General features: G+C 41.9%; 1 long non-coding RNA gene across 1 annotated transcript; it reads left to right on the top strand.

Annotated features, from left to right (window-relative positions):
* Positions 1-6,399: 6,399 nt before the first annotated feature.
* LOC148108826 (uncharacterized) lies at positions 6,400-8,207 on the top strand. Its single transcript, XR_015726899.1, has 3 exons — positions 6,400-6,517; positions 6,976-7,068; positions 7,395-8,207. It is a non-coding gene; the product is annotated as an uncharacterized LOC148108826 (long non-coding RNA).
* Positions 8,208-22,922: the final 14,715 nt, after the last annotated feature.

Below are 22,922 nucleotides of genomic sequence, written 5' to 3'. Positions count from 1 at the left end.
CTGATAAGTAGGTTTCCCTCCTCTCTTTCTTCTCTGAAACAGTTTGTGTAAAACAGGCATTATCTTTTTTTCTTTTTAAGATTTGTAACTATTGGTTCCTAAACTATATGGTCCTGGTGACCTTTTTGGAGTATGAGAGGACATTTTTGACTACTGACTTCACCATTTTTTATGTTTATAGGTCCCACTTAATAGGTTTTCTGTTTATTCTCAAGTCGATTCTGGAAGTTTACTATATTACTAGAAAATTGTCCATTTAATATTTGTGTAACTTTTCAAAGTATCAAATTTTATGTTTTCATTTGTTTTCTCTCAGTACTTTGAAGCAATAACTGCATTGTCTTCTGGCTTCTATTGCTATGACTGAGGAGTCTGCTACTGGTCTGGTTGATATATCATTCTTTCTCTATAGTGATTTCTAAGATTTTTAGTTATTTTTTAATGTCCTGCATCCCTACCATATATCTCAAATTGTCCTTCATTTCTCACATCCTTTTTCTTTGCATCTTGGAAGATTCCTTTTGTTCTAGCTTTCAATTCATTATCCCTCTCTTTGGCTCTATCAAAACTACTATTTAGCCCATCCTTTATATTTTTAAATTTTGTGACTATATTTTATTTCCAAGATTTCCCAGAGGTTAATTTTCATGTTTGACTCTTCTGCTCTCAAAAACTCCTAATCTTGTTTTATGGATGATAATTCTGCCTTTTGGTAATATTTTTGGACAGTTTTAAACTTTAAGTCCTTTCCAAATTATTCTGTTAGTGTTCTTTCTTTAGTTATAAATTTTCTTATTATGGATTTACAACTATTTCTCATGACGCTGAGTATCTTCATGTTTGTAGGACACAGGTGATTTTGGGGGCAAAGGAAATAGCCCTCGTCCCCCATATTGAAGAAGAGAACTGCATCTCCATCCTCTCATGAGCAGGATGGGTTTAGTGCTTGATCTCATGAAGGCAATGAAGCCACTGCCCTGCCTTCAGTCCCAGCTTCCAAAGTACCAGGAGACTTCAGGCCCTGCTTACCTACGTAGTTTCCCTCTCCGTGTTTGTCCATAGCAATTTTTCCAATTGTTTTTTAATGTGATTGTGATCTTTCTATCAAGTCATTTAGCTTCTCTCGGCCTTGATTTCCTCATCTATAAAACAGAGATTGGACAGAATAATCTCTCAACTCACAGCTTCTACAATTCCATACAATTTTAGGGTGATAAGAATATTATAAATGAGGTTAATTATAAAGAAGAGAGAACAAAATTTCCCCCCATTTATTCCCCATTACATAGTTTTATTACTGAATTTAATTTTTTTTTTTAGTAAAACATAAAAAGTATTTGGACATGATTAAAGGAAGAAGTAAAAAAATCCTTCCCCTCCCTCTTCCCCCTCTACAGGGACCCCTCCCCACCATAGGGACTCCACCAATATGACCCTTGTACTGTAGTATGCCTCCACCCATTCTGAGCCCATGGATATGTTCTTCACAAACATAAATAGAAGACCAGAATGTAAGTGACAAAATGTTAATAGTGTTTAACGTTGCTATTTTCTACTTAATTTTTTCCTCCTAACATTTCTCTTTTTCTGCAATTTGCTTATATTATTTCTATAATCAGGAAATTTAATTTTATTTACACAAAATAATGCTAATTGTAATGAATAATAACAAATTTTTCTTTTCCATGACGTCTGTCCCTGTACTCATTACAGAAAGGAAGATCTTGCTGATAAAGGCCAGCACTTTCTTTTATGAATATATTAAATGATTATCAAAGATTGAAATATGGTCTGGCTGTCATATTTTAAAAAACCACTTGTAGAATAAACCTTCACAATTTGGTTGCAGCAAAATATAATTACCAGTCAGACTTATCTACACACAAACTTTTTAATCAAATGAATAGCTCTCTTTTCTCTTTAAGAATAAAACAAGAGATAAAGTATATTTGTTATAACATGCACCCAGAAGGTCTTAAGTGATTTACTATGGTTTCTCTCTACTGACTGTCCTGTCATGGGCACCGAAGTTCCCTCAATTTATTGAGCAATGTTCTAGAATTTAGACAATGTAAGAAGCGTATCATAGATGGATATGTACTTTAATCTCAAAAAGGAGCTGCATTATTATCTCTATTGTACAGATAAAAAAAATACTGAGGCTAGAAGAAGTTATGTAAATGTCAAAAGGTCAGAAACCCAACAAGTGGCAGACACAGGGCTCAATCCCAGGTTTAATTCCAGGGTCTAAGCGTTGAATCCTTATGCTATCTGGTTGCTAATTTCCTGGCTTCAGTTGATGTTCAAGATTCAGTAATAGGAATAGCATCTCTTTACCCTCAATTTAAAAGTTTTCTGGGCTTCTGGGTGAAGACAGCAGATTGAACATATGCATCTGATTTTGCTCCCGCTCCAAACCCTACTAAAATAACAGTAGAAAGATTTTTTTAAAGACATAAAGCCATAAGGACAAGGAGAATCAAGGAAAAAGCAGCAAATAAATTTTAGAAGCTGTAAAGCAAAAGGACGGGTGTAACCAATTTAGCAAAGCTAAGAAAACTGAGTCCTAAACTGGTAGTAGAGAAAGCCAGAGCCAATCTGATTTAGACTCTACAGATTGGTGGCAGTGGGGATAAAAAATGGGGTGTCTAAAATAAGGAGAATGAGAATTGGTTGAGAGTTTTTCAAGAAATTGTTAGGTGCCAAGATCTCTCCCTCCCTCCAAACTTGTTACAGCCAACAGTTGCCCTTCCCCCACATAGGCAGAGGCCTGGAGTTTTATTCCCTGGAGAGAGTCTCTGGACTGAGAAACCACAGGCACAGTTAAAGAAAGAAGTATCCTATTGACAGGGGGGATTGAAATGAATGTACATCTGTATGGTGAATCTATCTCCCGCTAAGCCCTCTTCCCCTGCTCAGGTTCCGGAAGAGTAGAAGCGAAGCCTTCACATGAAGCTCCAGGCAAAAGATGAGAAGAAGCTTCTTTGCAGCATCTGAGCAGCCCTAGAGGAGAGGATACTGACATTGGAATTCCCCAATGAAAAGGCCTCAGTATCAGGGGAACAGAATAGAAAACCCAGAAATAAACCCATGACTATATGGTCAATTAATTTTTGACAAAGCAAAAAAAGAATATTCAATGGGAAAGAGACAGTCTCTCCAACAAATGATCTTGGGAAAACTGGACAGCCACAGGCAGAAGAATGATACTGGACCACTTTCTTACACGATACCCAAAAATAAACTCAAAATGGTTTAAATACCTAAATGTGAGACAAGAAACCATAACAATCCTAGAAGAGGTAGTAACTCCTCTGACTGGCTGCAGCAACGTCTTACTAGATGTCTCCTGAGGCAAAGGAAACAAAAGCAAAAATGAACTATTGGGACTACATCAAGATAAAAAGCTTCTGCACAGCAAAAGAAACAATCAACAAAACTAAACAGCAACCTACAGAACAGCAGAAGACATTTGCAAATGACTTATCTGGTAAAGGGTTAGTATCCAAAATCTATAAAGAACTTACAAAACTCAACATCCCAAAACAAATAATCCAGTTAAAAAATGGGCAGAAGACATGAACAGACATTTTTTCAAGGAAGACATAGAGACAGCCAACAGATAGATAAAAAGATGTGGGAGGGAAATGCAAATCAAAACTACAGTGAGATATCACCTTACACCTGTAAGAAAGGCTAAAATCAAAAACACAAGAAACAACAGGTGTTGGTGAGAATGTGGAGAAAAAGGAACCCTCGTGCACTGTTGGTGGGAATGCAAACTGGTGCAGCCACTGTGGAAAAAAGCATGGAGGTTCCTCAAAAAGTTAAAAATAGAACTACCCTATGATCTAGCAATTTCACTACTGAGTATTTTGAATACAAAAAGACTAATTAAAAGGGATTTATGCACCCCTATATTTATAGCAGCATTATTTATAAGAGCCAAGAAATGGAAGCAGTCCATCAATTGATGAATGGGTAAAGAAGATGTAGTGTATATACACAATGGAATATTACTCAACCATAAAAAGGAATTAAACCTTGCCATTTGCAACAGCATGGATGGAGCTAGAGAGTATTATGTTAAGTGAAATAAGTCAGTCAGAGAAAGATTGATTTCAATCATATGACTTCAATCATATGTGGGATTTAAGAAACAAAACAAATGAGCAAAGAGAAAAGAGAAAGAGAGAGAAAAACCAAGAAACAGACTCTTAACCATAGACAACACACTGATGGTGACCAAAGGCAAAGAGGTCAGGGGAATGGGGGAAATAGGTAATGGGGATGAAGGAGTGAACTTGTCAAGATGAGAACCATTTTATGTAAGTGATGAATCGCTATATTGTACACCTGAAACTAATATAACACTGCATGTTAACTAACTGGATTTGAAATAAAAACTTAAAAAAAAAAGAAGAAAAAAAGGCCTCAATAGCTCATCTTATAGAGAATCGCACAATCAGAAAACTAACTGATATCCTCAAAGAGTCTTAGCAGTTTTCAGTCCACATACTTAAATATTAGCAGAAAAAGTAGAAGTTAGAGCCCAAAATAAACAGAAGAAAAGCAACTTGCAGGAAACAGAAATCATACAGGGAAGAAGAAAACATGCAAAGAAGAAGAAATCCTACTGGTGTCCAACTTCTCACCAGCAACATTGGAAGCTGGTAGGCAATGGAGAAATTACTTCAAAATTCAGGGAAAAAAAACCATATCCAACTGAGAATTTTATCCTCAGCCAATAATCCATCAAGCGAAAAGGTAGAGATATTTTCAGACATGCTTGACTTCAAATAATTCACCTCTCATTAGTTCAGCCCCAGATGATGTGCTCCACAAAAATGAGGGGGTTACCCGTGAAAGAAGATATGGGATCCAAGAAACCACGGGTTCAAAGGGGATGCCAAGATAATCATGAATGGATGTGGCAAAGTGATGTCTGGGTACCTTGGAATAAAGAGCCATCGGTCCACACTGGAGTAGGTCAGGCATCCATGAGAGATGCCTTCTGGAAAAGGCAAACCATTAGGAAGCCTGATACACCTGAATATCTTGAAAGATTTTTAGAGAATCAGCAAAATTTGGAGTTGAATAACAGGTAAGTATTAGAAAAGCAAGTAAGCAAACAAAAAGGTGCTATTTTTTACCGCCAGGAAAAAATTAAATTTCGTACAGAAAATGAAAAGGAGTCACATGGCTAAATTATGAATAGCATCTCCACAACACTAAACAATGTTAAGGTATAACTCTATTGAGACATGAAGGGGGGAAGGAGTAAAAAGAAATACGCTTTTTCTACTATAGTAAGAAGTCAATATAATGCTTAAAATTGAAAACTCAAGGAGTAATGCAAACATGTTATTTAAAAACATATATGTAAACGTGAAATGAATCAGCGAAGAGGTGGGGATGGTTGGCTTCAGAGGGAGGAGACGTGGGGGTGAGCAGAGAACTGGTCCGGTGTGTGGCAGAGGCATTAGTCACCTTACACTAGGACATATACAACTTAAAAGATTAAAATGCAGATGAGGCACTTGGGTGGCTCAATCAGTTAATCATTGGACTTTCGATTTCAGCCCAGGTCTTGATCTCAGGGTCGTGAGATCAAGCCCTGGATAAGGCTCTCCACTCAACGTGGAGTCTGCTTGAGATTCTCTCTCTCTATCTCTCCCTCTGCCCCTCCCCCCTGCTTGTGCACGCATGCTTTCTCTCTCCCCAAAAATAAAATTAAAAAATAAAATAAAATGTAGATAAATGTTTCTACATGGTATAACATGTTCATCCTCCCTCTATCTCCTCTTCTCCCCTTCCCTTCCCTCTCTTCTCTCTCTGTCTCTCCCTCATTATAAACCTTATGCCAATCCCTCCAGCCAATCAGCTGGAAAAGAGGGTTGGTTTTAAAGAACAGGTTGGCTTACTCTGGTAAATCAGTAGAACTCACTCAGACAGTAAAGAAGATCATTTCCTTTCTAGCACTCTATAGAAATGGGCCCCAAGCTCACTGGAAGTGGAAATACTAGTCTAATCATAAACCAACCCCTTTGTGATTTATCTTTCATCTGTCTATGACTGTGTGTGTTTCTTTCCACTGATCTTCTCCACAAAAACCCTGCATCATCACATAGGTTGAGTTATGAAACTTCTTCCAGACTTTATTCCATTTGTATTTTTTCTTACTTTGTTCTTTCCCTTTAGCAAATGCCTGTGTTAACATTTGACCCATGCAAGGGGTGTTGGGCCAAAGATAGTCCTCGGTCAAACTGTGGCCTGAGACAGATGGTGAGGTGCCTTACGGGGCTCACATTACATTTCCAAGGCGTTCTCACATAACAGCTGTGTGCCTTTGATCAAAACACTGAGAAACACAAACCCTCACGTCCTCCTCAGCACAAAACCAGCCAGGACCCTGTTCTCTTGGTTCAAGAAAAGGCATGCCAACCGTTCCATAGGGCTCCATACGCAGTAAACACCCACACTGGCCAAAGATGTGCAGAGGCTCAGGATGACACAGGTCAGACGGAGGAGGAGGGCAGGGACTCCGGGGGTGCTGTTTCCCTTTGTGCTCGCTCCCCCCCCCACCTGCAGCAGTGCTCGGCACATAGTAGGGCTTCAACAAATATCTGTTGAGTAAATTCCTGAATAAATGTGCTGCTGCTCTGCCTGGCACGTCCTTGACTCGTCTCCGATTAACACATTCGTGCTCTTCCTTCACGATTCGGCTCACCTACCTCTCGTACAGCTTTCCTTGACCCACTAAACTCTCTCCTCTCTAACTGCATTTTGAACAGATTTCTGTTGCTTGATGTTGCATCGCAACATTGCAGTCACTCGGTTGAACGTCTGTCCTCCCTACTAGATTTTTAGTTCCTTGAGAGCTAAGGCTTTGCCTTATTTATTTCTGTATCCATGCGGCTAGCATAGTGCCTGTATATTTACACTCATTCATTCATTCATTCATTCATTCAACAGGATTTCAGTACTTGTTATGTTCCAGGCACTAGAATGGGCTCTGGGATACAGCAGTGAACAAGACATAGCCTCCCGTGCCCCCAGACGATTGAAGTAAGCATGGCGCGTGCAATGATAAGGGTTGTGAGCGCACTATGGGATCCCAGGGGAAGAGCATCACACACAGAACCTGAGGGATCAGTAAAAGCCTCCAAGGGGACAGCACCCAGAAAGAGAACATCTGAAGAAGGAACAGAAGTTAGCCAGAAAGGGTGGGAATGAGTGTTCCAGGAAGTATAGCAAGTGCGGGGAATGGAAGAAAGGAGGGTAGAAGAAGAATGGATGGCCGGGAGGAGGAAGGGAAGAATGGAAGAAGTGATGGAGGGAGGAAGGAATGGATACTGAATGATCTCATTGGCCTCATAATACTTCTGTTTCAGAAGGTGGCCTTACCAAGAGTCCTAAGTCACCAGAGGCCACCTGCTACCCCCTCTGGTCCGGACGGTCTGTGTTCACCCCAGTCACAGAATTGCAGGCTACTGTCGAGCTGCCATGGGCCTTCAGACCTAGTTCTGTAACTCTGATTCTACAGACAGGAAACCTGAAGCCCACAGAAGTGAGTAATGACAACGTTTTGCTTTTATCGCTCATCTCACAGAGCATTTTCACCACTATCCAGCCCTGTGAGACCACACCATTTTTCTTCACATACCAGGAAACTGAGGCTCAAGTAGAGTTAGCGGTAGCACTGACAGCCAGTCTCCTGGCGTCACATTCAGGGCTCCTTCTGCCACACCTCAGCTCCTCCACCAAAGTCACAGCATTAGGAACAGAGCCAGCAGGAGACTGGACTCCTCATCCGAAGCTCCTTCCAGAAGGCAAGAGTGTCCTGACACCTGATACAGACTGACACTGCTAATTATCACGGTATGTCCCATTACGAGAATACTTGTGCCGAGTGGCTCGTTCACCAGCAGCCTGAAGGACGCTGAAATGACTGGGGTTTCCTTGGTCTTGCCTTGATTTCATTTAAGGTTATAGGTCAGCCTCCTCACAAATGAAAAGACTGTTCATTTTCACTACATAAAAACATAAAATTTCTGTAAAAGCAAGACTCTTTAAACAAAGCTAAAAGATAAGCCAAACACTGGGGGGGGGGGAATATGAACTGCACATCAAAACAAAGTAAGAATATCTAGAGTTCAGGAAACTCCTGCAAGTCAATAAGAAAAAGACACAGAAAAATGGGCAAAGGATATCAGAAACCATTTCACAACAAACAGGAAATTTTAATGGACAATGAATGCATGAAAATGCTCACTGTTAATAATAATTTTTAAAAAGGCACAGTAAAACACTAAGATAACAAACCTTCCACCCCAATCAAATTTATAAAAATTTTAAAGTCTAACCATAGGAAGTGTTGATGAAGATAGAACAACCAAGAATTCCAGTCTGGAAAGGAATAAGACAATGTATAGCAAAGCTGAGAATGCTCAATGACCCAGCAATTAATTCCATTTCTAGATACATTCTCAGATAGATAGGTGACAGATGGATGGATGGATGGATAAATAGATAGATAGTTCAAGAAATTCACACACACACACAGAGGTGGTTCACTGAAGTACTCTTTGCCATCAAAATTTTTAGAAAGCAGATTTCAGAATGCTATATGTTACCATTTCTATAAATTAAAATAATTACATAATTATATATGAGCAATATATATATTACAATTATACCATACACATATGACCAAAAGTATAAAAGCAGGACTGAACATATACCAAATTTGTGATAATGGTTTCCTCTGGGAAAGGACAGGAATAAGATTAAGAAGGGAATATAGGTAAGTCAAGCAGAGAAAGACAATTATCATATGGTTTCACTCATTTGTGGAACATAAGGAATAGCAGGAAGATTGGTAGAAGGAAGGGAAGAATGAAGGGGGGGTAAACAGAAGGGGGAATGAACCATGAGAGACTGTGGACTCTGGGAAACAAACTGAGGGCTTCAGAGGGGAGGGGGGTGGGGGAATGGGATAGACTGGTGATGGGTAGTAAGGAGGGCACGTATTGCATGGAGCACTGGGTGTTATACGCAACTAATGAATCACAGAACATTACATCAAAAACTGAGGATATACTGTATGGTGACTAACATAACATAATAAAAAATTATTATAAAAAATAAAATAAAATAAAAGAATAAAAAGTGCAAAAAAGAAGAAGGGAATATAGGGACTTCAACTTTGTTGGGCTTTCTTTTTTTCTTTTTTTATTTGAGTGTAGTTGACAGTGTTACATTAGTCTCACGTAGGACATAATGATTTAACTTCTCTATACATGATGCTATGCTTATGGGCTTTTTTTCCCTTAAAAATAAATTTTAATCTAAATCTAAAACTTAAAAATATTTTATAACTCTTTGTTCATTTCTGCACCAAAATTATTTTTCAAAACATTTTAAGTAAGCCTGACACTTCACACACAGTTTTCAAATATTCTTGTCCCACTCCAGTCTTAACACCACCAGTCTGCTCATCAGCTAAAGAAAGAAAAGGTAGATTAGACCGCGTCTAAGATTGCTTCCAGCCCTGACACTCTAACCTCCTACAAAATCTCAAAGGCTTTAAAGAGATTGTAGATGAGTGACCTTTTGTTTGAGTAAGTGCTGGAAAGGGGCTAGGAATATACTGTCAGCTGTTACAAGGGAAGGAAGCTCTGGAACATTTTTTTTAATTATGAAAGCTTCTTCTTTTCTCAGTAGCCTCACCCCAGAGGCATTCCCCAGTTAGTCTCTTATCTATTTATATTCTGGGAACCCTATCTAAATGAAGCTTCCACAACAGGTTTAAATGGTGATGGGGTCTGGACATTCTGGATTGTTCCTCTCCCTCGCCCAAACCCTAGCCAAATGCCTTGACATAAATCTCCATTATTACTAATTCTTGTATAAAACACTAAGCTTAAAGATTTGGTGACCATATATTGAACCCAGAAGTAGAACTTGTGATCTGACACAGGTTTGATTATGGGACAGAATATTCGCCCTCAGGGTGGTCCCAGCAAGTAAGTCTCCAGTCTTGGAGGAGACAAAAGGAACAGGTAGCAGGTTTGATAGGAAGACTGGAAGAACCAAGCTGTCCTCCGACTGCACACAAACACTTCTGGAGAAACCTACTGGGGATAAGTTTCATTCGACCAAGAGAGAACTAAGAAAACTTCAGCAAGAGGTCTGATGACGAGCATTTGATGTATCTCATTGCGGAACTAAGACTAAAACAAGGCTTGGGAAATAGGTGGAAGAATGGTATGTGAACAAAATAAAAACAATGCCGCTAACATAACATGAGGAGAAGAAATAAAGGAGAAAGTAGAAAAAAGATGATTGACTCTGAAAAAAAAAAGATGCCCATTTAAACTGAAAGGGTATTGTGAGCTTTGAAAACAGGAACAAGGGGTACCAGAAAAGACTTTAGAAGAAAAATCACTGTTACACGCACCCATGTTCATTGCAGTATTATTTACAATGGCCAAGAAATGGAAGCCACCAAGCATCCATCAGTAGATGAACAGAGAAAGAAAATGTGGTGTAAACGTGCATGTATACCACAGAATGTTTTTCAGCCATAAAAAAGAAGGAAATCTTGCTAGCTGCAACAACGTGAATGGACATTGAGAGCATTAGGCTAAGTGAAATAAGTCAGATATTGAAAAGCAAATACCATGTGAGCTCACTCATATGTGGAACCTAAAACAAGCACACACACAAACAAACAAATTGAACTCATAAATCCGGAGAACAGACTGGTGGTTGCCAGAGGCAGGGGGAAGGGAGTGGGCAAATGGATGAGGGGATCAAAAGGAATAAACTCCCAATTATAAAATAAATAAGTCATGGGGCTGTAACGTGCAGCATGGTGACTGTAGATAAGTTCTCATCCCAAGGGGAAATAAACTGTAACTGTGTGTGGCAATGCATGTTAACAAGACTTATTGTGGTGATCACTTCACAATGTATAGAAATATTGAACCAGTATGTTGTACACCTGAAATTAATATAACGTTACATGTCAATTATTTCTCAATTTAAAAAACAAAGATAACTGTTACAACAAATAATACAAACCTTCCAACTACCAAAAGAAATGTTTTTAAACAGTAAAGAAACATAGTAAATACAATACACACGATAGTTATAGCATTAAATAAACAGCAGGGTTGAAGAGTGATTTCCAGGACACACTCTTAAGTGAAATAAGTACTAGAGTGTGCATAGTATGCTACCCTTTGTGTTAGAACAGGGAGACAAGAGCGGCACCTGCATGGCTCGGTTGGTTGAGCATCTGACTCTTGATTTCGGCTCAGGTCATGATCTCAGGGTCCTGAGAGAGAGTCTCGCATCAGTCTCCAAGCTCAGTACAGAGTCTGCTTGTCCCTTTCCCTCTGCTCCTTCCCCTGTTCTCTCTCATATAAATAAACAAAATCTTAAAAAAAAAAGAGGGAGACAAGAAACACACACATACCTATTTATTTTTGCAAAAAGAAACAGAAGAAGGATAACCAAAAGAACCATAAAATGGATTCCATACAGAGAGTGGGGAGAAATGAGGAAATGAGGAGGGATGGGTAGGAAGGGAGCAATACTCCTCTGAGTATACTTTTGAATTGGGAAGCGTGTTAACTTGCTACATATTCAAACAACGAAATTAATTCAACAAGAAAAGGGGAATACCTAAAGCTGAGTAGAAACAGAAACAAATGAACTCAATTGTATTTCAAATGAATGAATGAGAGAGAGAAAGGGAACAGGACAAACAAATCCTGAACTCTTCTTTTGGTAGGGTTTGTTTTTCATAGTGTTGTGCATGCAACTGTTCTGAATCTATCCGATACCTATTGTAGGATTGAGTAAATGTGATTAGGTTTGAGGAAGCCAGAGTTCTCAGTACAGAAGAAAGGAGGTGCAACTATGCAATGGGCAGAAGAAAGGAAGATTCTTGTGGTCTTGAATCGGCATTAAAAGTATAAGCATGAACTTTTGATTTCTGAAACACGCCAGCAGCAACGAGCATCCCTAGTACCCAGATCTTGGTTTATGGTAGAAATGACATCACTAAAAATGAGGCAAAGATGATGTTGGAAAGAAGGGCTCATGACATGGAAAAAAAAAATTAACGTGCATCACCCACACTTCACACCATTAATCAAGGTAAATCCCAGATGTGTTAAATAACTACACGTGAAAGGTAAATACACAAGGCAAATAAGAAAAAAAAATGTCAGAAAAGATCTTACCAACTTAGGGGAGGATTTCTTAAACAAGACCCAGAAAGCAAAACCAGAAAGAGAAAAGTTGATGAGATTTGCCTACATGAAAATGAAGGATTTCTGTTCAATAAAGCACACCATACCAAGTGGTAAGGAGACAGGTTAGAAAATGTTTGCCATATAAAACATGAACAAGGAATTAACTCCGAGGTTGTATCAGGAACACCTGAAAGCATCTAAGAAAAAGAAAGGACATCCAATTTTCTAAAAGGTAAAAAATATAAATAAATAAATAAATAAATAAATAAATAAATAAATAAATAAATAAATATAAAATGAGTCAATAATAGGATTCCCAAAATAGAAAAAAAAAAATGACTAGGAAACATTTGCCCCTCAAGTCAAGATCTTCCTATTATTCTTCCAACACACCAGCTATTCCAAGCGAGTCTCTACACCGGTCACCGCCTCAGTCTGGAGCACTTTTCCCTGAAGTTTCCTTCGAATGACTCTGACTCACTATTCAGAGCTCAGTTTAAATGTTATCTCTTCGGAGAGGTCCTTCCATCCCACCCCACCTAACAGAGCCGCCCCACATCATTACATCTTTATTACATCACTGCACATGGAGTATTCGGTGACATATTCTTTATCTCTGTGCTGATTCCTCTCTCTATAACCACATGGCATGACCCACGGAGTAGGAAGTCTGTCTGTCTTGTTCAACCTTGTATGCCTGGTGCTTGGCACAGAGTTGGTATTCAATACAATTTTGTTAATATATTACTGTATGAAAAGAGTCATGCCATCCCTATTGCTGGCGTAATGTGCTTTCCAGACAAGGATGTTCAATCGTAATTAAATGACTAATTAATGGAATTTTGCTAAGCAGTGTTAAGCATCACACGGAGAACTAGACGGGACAACCATTTAATCGGGTCCTTCTAAAAATATTTTATGAGTCAAAGGAACACAGTTCCCTTGGATACTTTTGTTTTGACCACACTGCCTAGAGCTCATTCCTTTAGCCAAGTGGATTAAGCCAATTGAAACTCAACCCTCCTTAAGACTGTGCACTTTCTAAACACCATCACCCAGAGGGGCCCTGACGTGAATCCCACCAACAGGAGGTGGTGTTTGTGTAAAATATTCCCTCAGGTGGAAATATTCTAACCATGAATCTTTGTGACTCAAGGTCACTGACAGTTGCTTCCCACTTTAAATTCTGCAGAGCGACAATCACCACAGAACAGTGGAAACCCCTACACTTTGCTAGCTAGCTTTCATGGGAGAAAATCCAGTGAGTTTTTTAATAATCAGGTCTCAGAAGGATGCAAAATGGCACCGTACCACACCTGCCATCTTAGTTAAGACACAGAGACCTTGATTTAACAAGTTGTTGAATTTATTTCAACAAAATACTTACATGCTTGGAAAATCTGTCATACAGCTTCTCAACATGCCGTGTGATTTCTAATGATCCATTTCTGTAACCTTTGCTTGCCCAGCGTAACATGAGCCTCGTCCCTGAGGATTTGCAGGGATGTCTATTTATGAGGTCTGGTTTTGTTTGTTTTACCTCAGATGAAAAGTTGTGCAGAATCCTAATTCTTAACACACTGTCATCATCAGTCCATGCAAAATACCACTCTTCTTATCCTTTGATTCTTTTATTTCTTTTTATATTTTACTTAATCCTTTTATTCTTTTCCTACGTTCCTGACCCCCAGAGTCACTAACTATAATGCATTTTATATGTTCTCAATTAGGCATATATTCTCATGAAACTTATACTTTCAAAATAACTTCAATCTTTTTCTTACTTCTATCACTTCAACACCATTTTTTAAAAGATTTTATTTATTTATTTATTTATTTATTTGAGAGAGAGAGTGTGTGCGCAAAAACATGGGGGAGGGGCAGAGGGAGAAGCAGACTCCCCGCTGAGCAGGGAACCCAACGCGGGCTCGATCCCAAGACTCCAGGATCATGACCTGAGGCGAAGGCAGACCCTCAACCACCTGAGCCACCCAGGCACACCCACTTCAACACCATTTTTAAGAACTGTCTATTCCTGAATGAATATCTAGTTCAAAACTTCTGTTTCAGTCTGTGGTCACTATATACATATTTTTATTATTCGCATATAATGTATTATTTGTTTCAGGGGTACAGGTCCGTGATTCATCAGTCTTACACAATACACAGCGAGTAGCCATTGTATTTTAATTATCTATCCTCTTGTGCAAGTTTTATTGCTATTGTCAACAGATTGTTTCTCTATCATGTTCAAGTTTGTTATTACTAGTCTAGAGAAAGAGTGCTGATTTTTTCTATTTGACCTTGTATCCAACAATTTCATCAAATATTCGTATTAGTTCTAATATACTTGCACATTGAATAGATCGGTTTTAGCTCTTCTGTTGAGGAGCAAGAATGTCTTGTCCCCTTCAAGGTCCTTGGACTAAGAACCAGAATGACATGAGACAGAATAACAGGAGAAAATCAAATTTAATTTTGTACATGTAGGAATCCACACACAGACATGGAAATTCCAAAGTCAGTCGGGCAAAATGAGGTGTATGTGTCATTCAAATCAAGGAAGAGGGTAGGGGTCTGGGACTTCAAAGGGAAGGACTGCAATTCACAGGAATATGAAAAAGAATAAATGTTTGGTAAACAAATATTTTCTGGGACATTTGGAAACAATGGGACCCAGAGGACTTGGATCAAACAGGCCTTGCTAGGTTCTTCCCTGTCCACCACACCTAGATCAGGTATAACGTGCTTCTCTATGGTAACAGCTCTCTTCCTGGAGCAGGTCCTCTGCCTAAATTCTCTGTAGGTAGTTTTGGGGGAGGTAAAGAGCTTTTCCTGAATCTGCTGGGTTTCGATTGTTTTTAACTCAAAATAACCTTCATGTCAAAGGGACCCGTCTTGGGTGGCCTGCCCTTGGCCTCTACACGTTCCTTTCAGTCCTTATACCTCTTACGCCTTTTTTGTTTGTTTCAGCACTAGCCAGACTTCCTTTACTATGTCAAAATGGAGTAGTGAACAGGCGCACCTGGCTGGCTCAGTTGGCTAAGCACGTGACCCTTGATTTCAGCTCAGGTCATATCTCAGGGTCGTGAGGTCGAGCTCTGAGATGGGGTCCATGCTAGGGGTGGAGCCTGCTTAAGATACTCTCTGCCCCTCCTTCCTGCTTGTGCACGCTCTTTCTCTCTTAAAAAAGAAAAAAAAGTAACAGTGAACTGTTGGCTCCCAAACTGGCCCTGTACACAGAGGGCAAGAAGAGACTCCAGAAAGAGGCAGGTCACTCCAAGTTGGCAGGTGATAATTTTAATAGGCAAGGGTACCTATAAGACAAGTGGACCTACACACCTGCCCACCATATCTTATAACTTCATATAGAAACCTTAACTGGGCTTGGGCTTGGATACCATCCAGATGGTCTCAACAACACATTGCTCTCTTAAGGCTGGGTCCTTGAAAATGGCGCCCACTGTGGGAATGGTGGGCAGAAGGTACATTCCAAGGACAGGGGTGGGGGTGAGGTACTTCCAATATCCCAGGTCCAGCTCTTGGGTCAGCCAGGGGTCACATCCTCTGGATTGCCTCCTCCAACATAAACAAGGTGAATCACTGCAGTAAAAGACTGGAAAGCACCCAAGTGTCCATCAATAAGGAACTATTTGGATAAACTATAGCCCCCCCACATCATTTTGCAGAACACTATACAACTATAAAAGGAAATACGGGAGATCTCTTATTTTGCTATGGAATAATCTCTGGGATTGAATGAAAAGCAAGATTCAAAACAGAGTGTATAGTGTGCTTCCTTTTACCTAAGGAAGAGACGAGATACAAATGACAGAAAGTGGGAGAATTTGCCCCTACACACTGTTAAATATGATTAAAGAAGACAATTAAGGTGATACAAACTTTATTTAGCATTCTGTAAAGCAGGCAGTCTCCATCCCCAAAAGTCTGGAAAACTGCAAAACGGGGCAGAAGGCATGATGCCTTTATAGGATAAAAAATAAGGAACAAAGAAGTCACCAGAGCCCAGAGTTGGCTTGGTGGTTGAGGATTGGCTGAGCTGTGTTTCTGGTCAAGCAGAACACTCGGAGGGATGGGAAAATTCTCCAAGTTTTTGTTTGCTGTTATGGCACCCCCACGCCGAAGCCCTCCATTTAGGCCTAGGAATTTATTTCAGCAAAACTCTCCAGGATTTGGTGCCAACTAGGGTACAGCTAGGGCCTCAATTCTTCATCCTTGTAGGGGAATCTCTTGACTTGACGTTGCAACTGTCATTCATTCTGCCTGTGTTCATGCCGCTGAGGGCCGTTGTCTGTCGAATCCAGTCTTCAACACTTGTGTTCTTATACTCAGGACATCTGCATGGCTCTTCTTAGTTGCTTTCTGTCCCTACTTCTTACGACCAATATCACCTCCTATCTCTGAGGGTATCTATTAAGCTTATTTTATTTTCAAGTCTTAGTCTATGTTTTACATTAATGGTTTCCTCTAATATAGGTCATTTGGGTGCTGTTTTTTCTCTCAAACATACCAGACTCCTGTTACCACAAGACTGCTGTCTGTGAGCTCATTTTCACCTGGTGATGTTACCCAGAGCGAGAAGTTGAGGCCCACTTCCTTGCTTATATCATTCCTGGAGATTTGGGGGGTGCTCCTATTTTTTGCACCTTCACCAGGAGACTCTGATTCGATCTCTGAGCTACTGGAGAAGCTACATAAGCTCCTCAAACCTCTCCCCTGAAAGATCTTCTTTTCTCTCTGCTCTGTAATTGTCCAACCCCGGGTACGCGGAGGTGCGGTATTGGGCTTGATAATAAGGAATATATATTTGGTCCTTGTCCTCCTCCTAGGCACCGAGGTCTTAAAATCCTTGGAATTTCCTAAGTAATGAAGGCGATAAAGGGGAGAGGAGCATCTTCTGTGATGCATACAAGCCCCTCTTCACCACACCGTGTTCACGCTAATGAGATCACTGTTGGGTTGGGGGGCAGTGGTGGCAAGGACCAACCTTGTGATGAGACGGTTGGAGCTTTCAGTCCCACTCCCTGACCTCTAGGGAGGGGAGAGGGGCTGGACATTGAGTTCAATCACCATTGACCAATGATTCAATCACTTGTGCCGATATAATAAAGCTTCCATTTAAAAAAGAGGGGGAAAGAAGGGAGCTGAAGGGGTTCAGAGAGCTTCCAGATGCTGGAAGAGTGGTCTACCCTGAGAAGGCGGGAAGCTCCTTGCCCCTTCCCACATACCTTGCCTTATGCACACCTTCCATCTTGGCTGGTCCTGAGTTCTTGCCTTTTATGATAAACCAGTAATCTAGTAAGTACATGGCTTTCTGGACTTCTCTGAGCCCTTTCAGCAAATTATGAAACCCGAGGATGTTGTCCTAGGAACCACTGATTCCCAGCTGAACAGTCAGAAGTACAGTGACCACCTAGGGTTTAGGGTTGGTGTCTGAAAGCAAGTGGGGCAGTCTGTGGGATGGAACCCTGGAACCTGGGGGACCTGATGCTGGCCTAGGCAGATGGTGTCAGAAGGGGAGCATGAGTGTAGTCGGAGAGAAAAACACTGCATTTTCTCTTTAGGAGGAGGGGGGAGGTTCAATGATGGGAGCATACCCTTGTTATCTCACCCCACCCTGGTCAGTTGTCCTGTTGTTAACCCACTGGTTCTCCTCGCCCAGCACTGGAGCTGCCGTATTTCTGTTCTAGGCTGCAGATGAGCCCTCAATGATCCATGTGGGCTGCAGAAAAGAGCATCACCGAGTTTCCCTCCTCCATCCCACCGGAGCCCGGACTTCCCCACCCTCTACTGAGCCTTCCTTTCCACACCAGATCCTAATCACTTTGCACCTCCCCACAGCTGACTGGTGGAGTCTCATGCATTTTGTTTCAGTGTCTGTGGTTCGGTTAGGAAGGCTGGCAGCCCTGCCGGTTCACCAGGTCTTCTAGGATCGGAAGTAGCCTCTGTTCCTTAGCAGCATTAGGGCAAAGTCATCTTTTTTTTTTTTAGATTTTATTGATTGATTGATTGATTGATTGATTTAGAGAGCACAAGCTGTAGGAGGGGCAGAGGGAGAGGGAGGAAGAATCTGAAGCAGACCCCTCACTGAGTGGGGAGCCCGATGTGAGGTTCAATTCCTGGACCCTGAGACCATGACCTGAGCTGAAGTCAGACGCTTCACCGACTGAGACACCCAGGCGGCCCAGCACGCTCCGTTCTTAACACTAAAATCAGGTTAGCAGGGCCATTCATAAATTGGAGTTTGCTTGTTCCAAAGGGGAAAAAAATGATCGTAGGCACTTAATTACACATTCATTATGCCACATAGGAGCTCCAGGGGCGCCTGGGTGGCCCAGCATATGGACACACTGTACATTTTATATATTTTAATCCTGTGTTTTCCACCGATTAGCCATTTGATACTGGGCAACTTCCTACCATCTCTGCTTTTTTTTTTTTTAATTCCATCTATGTAGTACCTGTGAGATTACATGCAAAACCATGTATGAAATGTGTCCCACGACAAGAGAGTCAGAAGTAGCATAGGGTCGTCCTGTACAAATTAGTCTTTGCACTTAACAAGCTATCCCCGGTTCAGGGGCTTAAAACAACCACAATTTATTCGGGCCCCGGTTTCACGGATTGGGAATTTGGGCTGGGATCAGCTGGGCGGTTCTGGGAACGGGCTGTTGTCAGCCGGAACAAAGCCGGTCAGGGGGCCGTGTCTGTCTCCCAGGCCAGCAGGTGCACCCGGGCCGTTTCCGCCGCAGCAGGTGAGGCTCCGGGGTGCCACGGGAGCATGTGCGGTCTGGGCCTGGAACGGCAGTGTTGCTTCCAGCGCAGATGACTGACCAAAACACGTCACAGGTGCTGGCCAGACTCTAGGGGTTAGAGAAAGTCCAGTGCACTTCTTGATGGAAGGAAGGACAGAGTCACATTTGCAGGCCTTCCCTACAGAGAAAAGCACCGCGCCCCCTTTTGCAATTCACCCCACGCGGGTAAGGACACCGTCTCCGAAGACCCACTTGCCTGGGTTTGGATGCTGGCTCTGTCACGTGGTGGTTGTGTGAGCTTGGACAGGACTCAACCTTTCCGTGCCTCAGCTTCCTCGTCTGTGAGATGAGCTCATCCTAGCACAAAGCTCATCGGAGTGCCGGGAGATTCAGTCAGTTACTGCTCACAAAGTGCTTCAAGCAGGGCCTGCCCCAGGAGCCTCAGGGAGCTGGGTTGTGTTCTGTGCTTTAGGGTGCCCTTGTCTGTCTCTACTTGTCTGCCCGTGCTCTTTGCGTTCCCTCCTGGAACAAGAGATCAGTCGCTCTCCCCATCCTTGCTGCCTCCAAAGTGCTTCCCATCCCTCAAGGGCTGCTCAAACAGCTCGTTCGCTCAGACTCCCTTGTTCTATCTCTCGGAGAGCAGCTGTCACATTGCACCTTGCGTGGATTCCATGGTCATTCGTCCAAGCCCAGTGACGAGCTCCTCCCACGGTGCGGGCAGAGGATAAAGGGTGGATGAAGGGGACATACAAAGCCCCGGGGTTTACTGGGCTGGAGTAGAGCGGACAGTTGTGTGTGCATCTGTCTCCTCTAGACGGTACCCTCCTGAAGGCAGGACGATGTCCCGCTCGCCTCATCTTTCACAATCCCTAGCCATAGGAGGCACAAAAAGCTGTTAATGGGATCGGAATGCGTATCATTGAATTCAACTGAATGTAATGTTATCCAATTGCCGGTGCTCGATTTGGGTCACTGGTTGACCGTCTTCGTGGTTGCTTGTGACCAGGGAGAGAGCTGGCTCACCTTCACAGGTTCAATAATGTCCTTCCCCAAACCATCTCCTCAAGCTTTCCCTCTACAGGCTCTGCAATTAAGACAGATTATTTTCTCCGGCTGAAGCCGGCGGGGTCGGCTTCCAGAGCAAGTGTGACCACAGCTTTTCAGGGAGTCTGTGTGAACAAAGCCACTTCGCTTCGCCTTGTGCCACTTCCCGCAAGATGAAATTGATGTCAGTGACTCAGTGCTATAATAGACACATGGGGTTACTGTCAGTGAACGTGACAGCACTGAGCTCTGACTCTGAAAATACCTTCATGCCCTGAATCACAGAGTATTTTGATGGGACTAAGCTTGTGAGAGTCTCTACCATGGAGTGGTCTGAAATGTCAGTGTAGAGCAAAAAAAAAAAAAATGAACGAAATCATAAAACAACTGTAAAGAATCTCATAAAGTTTTGATTTTTTTTCCCATGACAGCTGTTCTTAAAAATAGAAATGATCCAATTCAGAATATTTTTTCTAATTCATGGGTGTGGCCGGCAGGGTCCTAAGCCTGTATGTTGTCTCCGTATTTAATACCCCAGAATGGGGCCAGCTGCTATTATTCATGTGAAACAAAAATTCCACTGAGTCAGTCTGAAGATCTAACTGGCGTTACTAAGCTGCTCATGGTAGTTAAGGTAGTTGTTAGCTGGATAGTTCCCATCTAGCAAGCAGGGGGGAACTCCCAATGGCACAGAATTTAAGGTTTTCAAAGGAAGGAGGATGGGGCAAGGACGTTATTAGCAAAAGAAAAGAAAGGATTTTTCCAGGCAAGGTCACCTTCCCTTAGAGAGAAGGTCAGGGTGTCACCTCATCTTCCTCTGCGGGGATGGAGAGAGACCATGTGACAGATCACATCATCGGTGCTGACCAGAGAAGATTCCTGACTGAGCAGTTAAGACCACGTTTCTGGGGCACCTGGCTGGCTCAGTCAGTGGAGCTTGTGTGACTCTTAATCTTAGGGTTGTGGGTAGAGATTACTGGGTGTAGAGATTACTTAAAAATAAAAATCTTAAAAAAAAATACTACATTTCTGGGGGAGGTTGGAATTGCAATCAGGTTAGGTATTAAGCCCCATCTCGGTGACTTGCTCTGGCCTAAGTGACTCCATCTTGGACTTTTGGTTTTCTAATATTCTTTTGGGGTTTTTGGTTTTTGTTTTTGAGAGAGAGAGAGAGAGAAAGTGCACACACACATGCAAATGGAGGAGGGAAAGTGTTGAGGGAGAGAGAGAGAAAAAAAAAACCTTAAGCTGGGCAGCTGGGCCTGGAGCCTGAGGCGTGGCTTGATCTCATGATCCTGAGATCATGACCCAAGCCAAATCAAGAGTCAGATGCTTAACTGACTGAGCCACCAGGGGCCCTAGTAACACTCCTATTTAACAAAACCAAGACGGAGAAATAGAGAAAGGGATTTAACCAAGGTCATAAGGTTGGTTAGGAGGTGAGCTGAAACTCCTGACTTGCGTCTTGCACTCTTCCCAGAGCATGTCGCACGGTGTGTGCATGCTTTGGGATCAGAAGAGGAAAGTATCTACAAAAAACAAGGTGACGTGACGCAAAGAAGACTAGGATTCTGCAGGTCTGAGCTGACCTGCTATCCCTCTGTGGACACACTTGCTGGGGAGTGTGGGGCTCCAGGTCTCTGGGACTTGGAATCTCAGAGGGAAGCGGCACCCAGAGTGTCCCGGGCCAGGCAGGGAGCTGGTTCTCGCCTGACTGCCACGGACGGGGCTTCTGCTGCCACGGATAGAAATACATACGAATCAGGCTGGATTTTCAGGGTGGGGAGGTGGCAAGAGTGTCAGTCCATCTGCTGTGTCTGGTATGAGGGCTGGGAAGACAGTGTGAAAAAGACGGCAAGTCGTTTCTTCCTTCCACAGAGGGCATATTTTCACTTTCACAGATGGATGATAAAACAGATCTGAATGCAGTCTTACAAAAACCTTGCAGAGTCTTAGGAGCTGCTGCTTGCAGCCCAAGCTGGGGGAATACGGAGCCTCCAAAGTAATACAATCTTAATCAGATAAATGTCCTTTTACCAGTTATTAATTATCAGAATGTCAATAACAAGATTCAGCCAAACGAAGTCCCAGGGGCCTCTTGTTACTGTGTAACTCTGGTATTTATTTTCCAAATTTTTCATTGTTTCAACACTGCCACCTAGTGTCCACTTCTGTGATTTACCAAGCCTCAGGTGACCAGCTGGAGTATTCAACTCTTAAGACAGGAAGGTCAATATTCTCTGTCTTGGAAAGATATCTACGACACCTTGTTGAATGGGGGGGAAAAAAAGAAGAAAGGAAGAAAGAAAGAAAGAAAAATCACAAAGTGGTATGTACTATTATAGTTCAATGCACATAGGGGTGTGTGTGTGTGTGTGTGTGTGTGTGTGTGTGTGTGCAAACTTGATTCATGTGAGCACACGCCTAAAAATCTGGAAAGACAGTCTCCAAATTATTGATGGTGATTATCTCTGACTGGTAGGATTTGGGGGAACTTTTGTTACCATCTTATTCTTCAGGTTTTCCATAAGAATAATCGAAGAATGATCATGTGAATAGGAGGAAACAATTTTTGAAAAGACCAAATGAGCCCCCAAAATGAGAATCCCCCCAAAATATTATTTTTCTGAATTAGATATATTCAGAAGAAATTTACTGAGCATATACTATGTACAGTGTGTTCCTCTGATTGTAAGGTACACCAGGAAAGTCAGGTAAGGTCCTTCTACCAAACCGCTAGCCACCTTTTAACAAGCATTAACTGCGTGCCAGGGACTGCGCCGAGCTCTTCCCATAGGAAATGTTCAAGCAGTCCTGTAGGTGCCACTCCTGA

The sequence above is a fragment of the Ursus americanus genome, chromosome 16 (assembly GCF_024610735.1).
Source record: "Ursus americanus isolate L20-20 chromosome 16, mUrsAme1.1.p, whole genome shotgun sequence".
In the NCBI taxonomy this organism is placed as follows: Eukaryota; Metazoa; Chordata; class Mammalia; order Carnivora; family Ursidae; genus Ursus; species Ursus americanus.
The sequence above is the reverse complement of the archived record's forward strand: the minus strand, read 5'-3'. Positions and strand labels throughout refer to the sequence as shown.